The 8,143-nt window shown below is 38.3% G+C and overlaps 1 protein-coding gene across 2 annotated transcripts in view; it reads left to right on the top strand.

Annotated features, from left to right (window-relative positions):
* Positions 1-3,659: 3,659 nt before the first annotated feature.
* The window catches only part of emp (epithelial membrane protein), a 113,019-nt gene continuing 108,535 nt past the window's right edge, over positions 3,660-8,143 (top strand). For both annotated transcript variants that reach the window (XM_073092376.1, XM_073092377.1), the window contains exon 1: positions 3,660-3,908. The gene's annotated coding sequence lies outside the window, so the exon portion shown is untranslated. The remainder of the gene's footprint in view (positions 3,909-8,143) is intronic.

The following is an 8,143-nucleotide window of genomic DNA, read 5'->3' as shown; positions in this document are numbered from 1 at the left end:
CATTGCTGCCACACGCCGATATCGAACAAAATAAACCACCGATATCGGTCGCGGTGGACAAACTATCGCCGTCACGACATAATTAAAATCGGCCCGAAATAATCTCGTTCTCGGTATCGGCTCGGTGACGGTGCGGTGGAAAAACGACCTTAGGATGCGTGCAATCCTTGTGAACGTGTACATTCCACAAAATCAATAGAATAGTGTCACTTGTTTGTCTAATTAAGAAAATAACTAATATTAAGGTAATAAATAACCCTTCACGCATTTTTAAAAAGTACATAATTAATTAAATATTTTTTCAATTTCGTTGCTGGCTAAAAACCTGCCAAAACGGGACTAAGTTTTGGCCGAAGTGGTCGGTTTTGCCAAAGACGGTTTTTGGCCGAAGTCGGCCGAAGCCGAAACCGAAGCCTGAGCTTCGGTCTTTCTTATTCTTTATAAAACAATATTTGATTAATAAATTAAAAACAAAAGAAAGTTGTTTCAATTGTTTCCCTTAATTTGTAATCTGAATTAACCGATTTTAAAAAAAGGGGGAGGTTTTTCATTCGACCTTATATATACAGGGTGAATTTTTCAAATAGGTCTTCAGGGCCAAATCCGAATCTATAACGATTAGCGAAAAATGTTGAAAGGAGTTACGAGGCCGATTTTGATAAAAACTAAAACTGCATCATTAGTTTCTTAAAATATCTTTTTCCCTAGCCGGGAATCGAACGAGTTCAATCTGAAAAAAAAATACACCTCTATATTATTTCAATATCTGATAGCGTCGCTTAAAAGGATCAAACTGGGAAGTAATGTTATGTGACAAATTAAAGGAAAAGGAAAATTTTGAAGAAAATACATATTTTTTCATACATTGGCATACTAATCCTTAAAGAATATACATAACATATGACTTATGTATAATTCTTTAGAACTATACATAAGTTATAACATTGAAGAATTTGTTGCTTAATCGACTAATTCTTCGATGTTACATACGGCTTAATATGAGAAAGTAATAGTTTGGCAAGTAAGTTCCCGCCGATTTTAGGATTAATTGTTTACTTCAAATACATAATTGATTAATTAGTAAATACTATTTTTTTTGTTGTTTAATGTTTAATTTCCAGCGTAAGATATCTATAATATCTCAACGCCTTGTAATTGTAGGAATCCTTTAAATGGTTTAAACGGCTGACAAATGTGTCAGCCATTTAATAGCTGTCATGGAGTAATTTACGCGGAACAATGCCGACATGTGCAGTTAAGTGGTACAAAAACAAGAAATCGATCGAAACGAAGAAAGAGTGCGGAGAAATATCATTTCATTAGTAAATAATCTAAAAACTGCATTTTTTAATATTTTTCAAACTCGAAAATTGACAGAGACAATTTCAACTATCAAAACTGGTAACATTTTCTTGTTAGGAGTGAGGAATCTTTACTAATCTATGGCGTAAGTATCTATCTTTTATTATTTGGCTATTATTATCTTTTATTATTGTCTTTTATAGGACGTCTTATAGCCCAAACGGCTTGACGGATCTTATCATAGTTGGTTTTATTGTATTTTGCAATCGTATAAATTGTGAGTGACATTTGCTATATTTTTAAGCAGTCAGGTTTTGATTTTTTTAATAGTATAGGAGTAGCAGACGAGCATGCAGTCCACCTGATGGTAAGTGGCTACTGCCGCCCATGGACATCCGTAATCAACTCCAGATAGGATTAGATATTCCTACCTGATCGAGCACAGATGCGCCGCTACCCCTGAGGACTATGCTCAAACGCCTCGGATATGTCTCCTTTACCACACCCTTCAAACCAGAACACAGCAGCGCTTAACACCGCTGTTATTAGGTAGAAATAGGTGTGGCGGTGGTGCCGCCGGAGTCGAACCATTTAATTTGAAGGTGGTAGAACCCTTTCTTTCTACCACCTTCAAATTAAATGATAAATATTATAAATAATAATTATCTATTATAAATAATAATTATCTAGTTATAAAACCGTTACTGAGGGATATCGTCAGGCCTTATTAAAATTCGTTCATTATGCAAATTACGTCACAACTTTCACAAATGTGATAGGCATGAAATATACAAAGTCTGTTTAAAATATGAAAACAGTACGATTTAAGGGCTCGAACACAAAACTGCGATGCGACGCGATGCGAATTCGCAACGCAGAAAATTGCGATACGAATTGCTGCGATGCGATATCGTGCGGCGTAGCGTCTCTCAGGGTGACCAACAACAACAACCACTGTGCGATGCGAATCAATTCGCAAGTTCTTGCGATGCGTCGAGGGAGCTCGCAGATTTTTGCGATGCGACGTCGCATCGCAGTTTTGTGTACGAACCCTTAGTCCAGGGGTTCCCAAAGTGTGCGCCGCGGCGCCCTGGTGCGCCGTAGAAAGTAAAGAGGGGCGCCGTGAGTCGATCCTCTAATCATTGGACACCACAAATATTGGCGTTTTGGTCATCGATTCAAAATGAATATCCAAATTTAACATCCAAAGCATTAAAAAATTTCATTCCGTTTGCAACATCATATCTATGTGAAGCTGGGTTTTCAGATGTAGCAGTGATAAAGAACAAATATCGCTAAGGATCAATGTGGAGCAAGAAATGAGAATAGCAGTGTCAAGTGATATTCCCCGCTTTGAAAAACTGCACGGCGATAACTAAGCTCACCCTTCACATTGATTTGACTGAATACATATCGTATTTAATTTTTGTTTCTTCTCAAGTCTTTCTTCTTGTTTTCCGTTTAAATTATTTTATAATAACGTATTGTACAATTTCATATTGTGGTGTTTTAAATTCGTTTCGATCAACCTAAGGTACCTACTATTATTGTAGTTACCTATTTCTTTCGACTGTCTTCTTCAAATAGTTAGCTAGGACAGGGCACAGGGCGCCATGAAAGAATATTAAACTTGTAACTGCGCCGCGGGTTACAAAAGATTGGGAACCCCTGCCTTAGTCTATGAGGTAACAGTAGGTACAATAACTTAGCTATTGAATACATAATATTATCGGAGAAATGTTCTCCGGAGTTCCCCCAGTTATGCGGCAAGATCTGTGCCCAGCATTGGGACATAAAGAGAATTCTAGCTACACAATGCCAAAAATAATTATGATATATGTTTCTTTGCGATTTTGCCTAAAGAAAGTTAGTATTTTTTAATTTAAGCCTGATACGTCTTCTAAAATCGAAACACAAATTGACTATGACTATATTGGTGATATCGATATCCAAGGATCCATTTAACATCAATTTATTTCCATATAGAAATAACAGCTATTATCGATACACACTAGGTAACAGGTTTTTAGCCGTAGAGTATGTGACAACCATATTAAGTTTGTTTCCTTATATAGCAAGAAATTAGCACACACGTAAGATGGACTTCGTACGAAACTCGACGTAACGTGCATACGTGGAACGATACGTAAATATAATCTTTAACAGCTACTAATAGGATTCGTTTTGGTATCGCAAAGATGAGTTTGTTATTTAAAAGAAATATTTGATTTACTGGTGACCATATGGACGGTGAAGGAATATAGTCTTTAAGAATATAGTTTTAATGGCTTCTAAATGCCTGACACGCTTTCTCAGTTAAGTTGTGCGCCAGTGTACACTAATTCAGCTCAAGATTGGAAAGTGGTCAAGCCAGTCAGTAGATCGTACTGCGAAGCGTACGACGTATCTTGAACGCGACATTAAAAAACCCGAAAAAATAAAACCAGTGGCGGGAACTTTGACACTTGACAACTGTCAAAATAAACCAAAATAAAATTGTGTTTTATTAAAAATTCTGTGTGTGTTGTGCTTTTGTGACGTAGTAGTTGCATAAAACGTTATTTTCGAAATTATTAGCGTGTATTGCGGTCATCTGCCGCGCTGTGGTGAGTAGCCAGCGATTTTTATTCCACTCCAGAACGAGTTATTCTGCCTTATTTTTTTTTCGTTGAGCAAGATTTTTGCATCAATGCCATGAATTATGTGATCATTTTTGTTTTGTAACGTGTCTTCTGTTAAGAAACTTTAAGCAAGACTAATTAAGCAGGTTTCTCAATATAAAATGCGAGGTTTATCATAATGCACTGATCTAGATTAATAATCTGTAATTTAATTCTCAAGGTCTTAAAAGAGTTGTCTTTGCCGATTTTTGCAACGAACTGCAGTAAAGGTTGTTCCGGTTTGGTTAAGAAAGTTAATTTATTTGTACAAATTTATAATTACGCACGTATGCAATAATGGAGGGTAGTTTTACCATTTCAAAATGTATAATAAATACTTACATATTATAATATCCCAAAATATACCGATTTACTGTTCCAATGCTGGGCTCGGGTCTTCTCTCAGAGTGAGAGAAGACAGCACTGGTCAAGTAATGATTGGTAAACTTTTCTTGACCGAAATATTAATCGTGTGCCATTCCTTAAAATATTATTAAGTTCCTTCACTATTAAAGCAAGTGATTTAATTTACTTCTAAACTTAACAATAACATTGAAAAAACTAGAATGTACGCCCAAGATATGAACCTCGGACCCCTAATTGAAAGTTCTAATTTAAAACCATCAGATTATCACTATTTTCCCATTTATTATTCTAATATTATCTGTTAAGAAAATATTCGTTTAAATTCATTTAATTTATTGTTAACCCGGGGTTGAACCTGGAACTGCTCGGCATAACTATGCCATATGTGATAGTAAATCATTGAAACACTAGCATGTAGTCCACCTGACGTCAAGCAGTTACTGCTTTATGTAACATTTGACGTAACACTTTGGAGGGGGAGGTGAAGGGTGTGCCGAAAATTTGGCGATTTTGATATATGCTTACTAAAAATAATAGTAAATTTGCATGCAGTCCACCTTTTTTATAATATATGAGTGGCAGACGAGCATGCAGTCCACCTGATGGTAAGTGACTACTGCCGCCCATGGACATCTGTAATCAACCCCAGATAGGATTAGATATTCCTGCCTGAGGTCGGCCACAGATGCGTCGCTACCCCTGAGGACTAAGCTGGAATGCCTCGGAAAAGTATGTCTCCCTTACCACACCCTTCAAAACGGAACACAGCAGCGCTTAACACTGATGTTATTAAGCAGAAATAGGTGTGGCGGTGGTGCCGCCGGAGTTGAACCACAAAGGGTTCTACCACCTTTAAAAGTTGAGTTGGTTACAGATGTCCATAGCAGTGATTTACCATCAGGTTTCACACCTATTTCTATCTAATAACAGCAGTGTTAGGCGCTGCTGTGTTTCGATTTGAAGGGTGTGGTAAGGGAGACAGACTTTTCCGAGGCGTTCCAGCTTAGTTCTCAGGGATAGCGGCGCGTCTATGGCCGACCTCAGTTAGGAATATCTAATCCTATCTGGGGTTGATTACAGATGTCCATGGGCGGCAGTAGCCACTTACCATCAGGTGGATTGCATGCTCGGTCGCTACTCCTATTTTGTATAAAAAAAAGGTGGACTGCATTCGAATTTGCTTCAATCTTGTAAAACGGAAAAAACTTTTACGTCACCTGCCGAATGTGCTAAAATGTTTTTGAAATTGTATTTCGTAAGGCTGTTACATTAATTAGTAGTTAAAGTTGTTTTTATGTTGTGTGACCTTAAGACATATTTTTTGGGCTGTTCATATTGCAACTTGCTCTTAAAAACGCCAAAAACCGGTAAAGCTATATTTTTTAGGGTTCAGTACCAAAGAGTTAAAAACGGAACCCAATTACTAAGCCTACGTCTGTCACAGTGCTCTTTGAAGGTGGTAGAACCCTTTGTGGTTCGACTCCGGTGGCAGTACCACCACACCTATTTCTGTTATAACAGTAGTGTTAAGCGCTCCTGTGTTCTGGTTTGAAGAGTGAGGTAAGGGAGACATACTTTTCCGAGGCGTACCACCTTAGTCCTCAGGGGTAGCAGCGCATCTGTGGCTGACTGACTCGTAGGAACATCCAATCCTATCTGGGGTTGATTACAGATGTCCATAGGCGGCAGTAGCCACTTACCATCAGATGGACTGCATGCTCGTCTGCTACTCCTATATTATAAAAAATAAATCTCATAATACGTAAACACTTACATATTTACAGAATACATATAACGGTGGACGCTATAACAACAAATTCTAAAAATAAAAGAAATATGAAAAATAAATGGAGATAACCATTTTCGCCTTATCTGTTAAACCGTAATTGATAGACAATTAAAATTTTAGAAATGCATTCACTTCTCTGGCTGCCATGATAAATAATAGTAAAAATGCAAAAATGAATTGCCACCCCTGGTAAATAAGTCTTTACATATAGCTAGCCGACCTGGCAAACGTTGTGTTGCCATATAAATAAAAAAATGGTAAGGGTGAACAACCCTTATCACTTAGGGATATGAAAAATAGATAGTGGCCGATTCTCAGACCTACTGAATATGCATATAAAATTTGGTGAAAATCCGTAAAGCCGTTTCGGAGGAGTACGGTAACTACACGAAAATTTTATATATAAGATTATTTGCGATTAAATCAAAAATAAGTGTAAGACTTTTCTTTTAATTTTAATTAAGACCAATAAATAACATTTCGCGCAGATTATTATCAGTTAGTGCTGACATTGATAAGCACTTGAGAACCGTTTAAAAATGTGTTATTTGTGTAATTTGCCGCCCCCAATAAGGTAATCCGGAGTTGGCAGTCCAAGGAGTTCCGTTCTGATCCGGTAGTAGTTTAAGAAAATATTGTAACTGACAATTTGTAAGTGCCGCCGTTGGCCTATACAAAATAAATATATATTCATTTCATTTCATGTCGGTTAAATGCGTAAAAATATTGTTTGGAAAAAATCATAAGAGTTGCGGACCTGTAAAAATTTTGATTTTTTATCTCTCTTATTGAGGCTCCAGGGCATAAGCCCCGCCTTTTATTTATTTTTTTGTTCACGAGGGGGAAATATTCAAATCTGACGCCATGCGAGCGATGCCGGGTTATGGGGCATTTTTAACGCACTAAAACCCCCCCGGTGGCCTCCCTCGGCGTTTTTGGTGAAGAACTCCGTGATCTCCGACGGAACACTACCTGAGTCTTCCAAATGCTCCTATCGGGCTCTGCCCTGGGGGGAGCAATTTACGCTCCTTCCGCACATCTGATGCTTACAACCGTGAGCAACTAGACATACCGCCGACCTTCTCGGCTTCCCTTGCTGGACGGTTCGAGCTCCCACTCTTGCCGCCCGCAACCCCGGAAGCCCCTTTTAGTGGCCTCTTAGAACAAGCAGGGGATACCGTAGCCCTATTTTAGCCCCGGACTAGAGCGATAAGACATTAAGGCGGAATATTAGCCCCGTCTGCCTTCCCCCAAACTTTATAAATTCCATCTGTAATTTCCAATAATCTACGGATAGGCCTGACCAATCGACCTCACAGCTGACCTCCATCGATTGCCGTAATTATTCTAAAGACATAAAAACCAAATCGATTTCTCAATGTTTGAATTCTAGATGTGTAACGCTTTGCCAATATTGCTTTTGTCTTTACGTTAATAAAGCAGTGATAGCCTAGTGGTTAAGAAACTCGGCCTCTCGGTCGAGGGGTCCGAGGTTCATATCCCAGGCATTCAAATCGCCTCTGATTTTTCAAAGTTATGTTAATTATCACTTGCTTAAATGGTGAAGGAAAAACGCAGGTTTCCTGAGAGTTTTATAAAAAAATTATCTCAAAAGGTATGTGAAGTCTACCAATACGCACTTGGCCAGCGCGGTGTACTAAGGCCTAATCCTTCTCATTCTGAGAGGGGACCCGTGCCCAGCAGTGGGACGATAATGGGTTGATGATGTTAATGGTTGTGCCATTGTTAACTCCCACTAAACTTCTATTATTAATTGTATGAAGCTCAAAGTGAGCCAAGGTAAATCATATTTGTTATGCAAATTGTATAATAGGTGGCCGAAGCTTATTTCTGCCTAATGATAGCAGTGTTAAGCCCTGCTGTGTTTTGTTGGTAAGGAAAAAATGCTTTACCGAGGCATTTGAGACCTCAAGGGTAGCGGCGCATTTATGGCCGCTCTGTGGTAGGTATCTCTTCTTATCAGGGTTGATTGCATATATTCATGGTCGACAGTAGCCACTTACCA

This window comes from Epargyreus clarus, unplaced genomic scaffold, assembly GCF_041222505.1.
Source record: "Epargyreus clarus isolate Ecla_fem2 unplaced genomic scaffold, WU_Ecla_fem_2.2 ptg000036l, whole genome shotgun sequence".
Classification (NCBI taxonomy): domain Eukaryota; kingdom Metazoa; phylum Arthropoda; class Insecta; order Lepidoptera; family Hesperiidae; genus Epargyreus; species Epargyreus clarus.
Note: the sequence above shows the minus strand (reverse complement) of the source record. Positions and strands in the feature narration are given on the sequence as shown.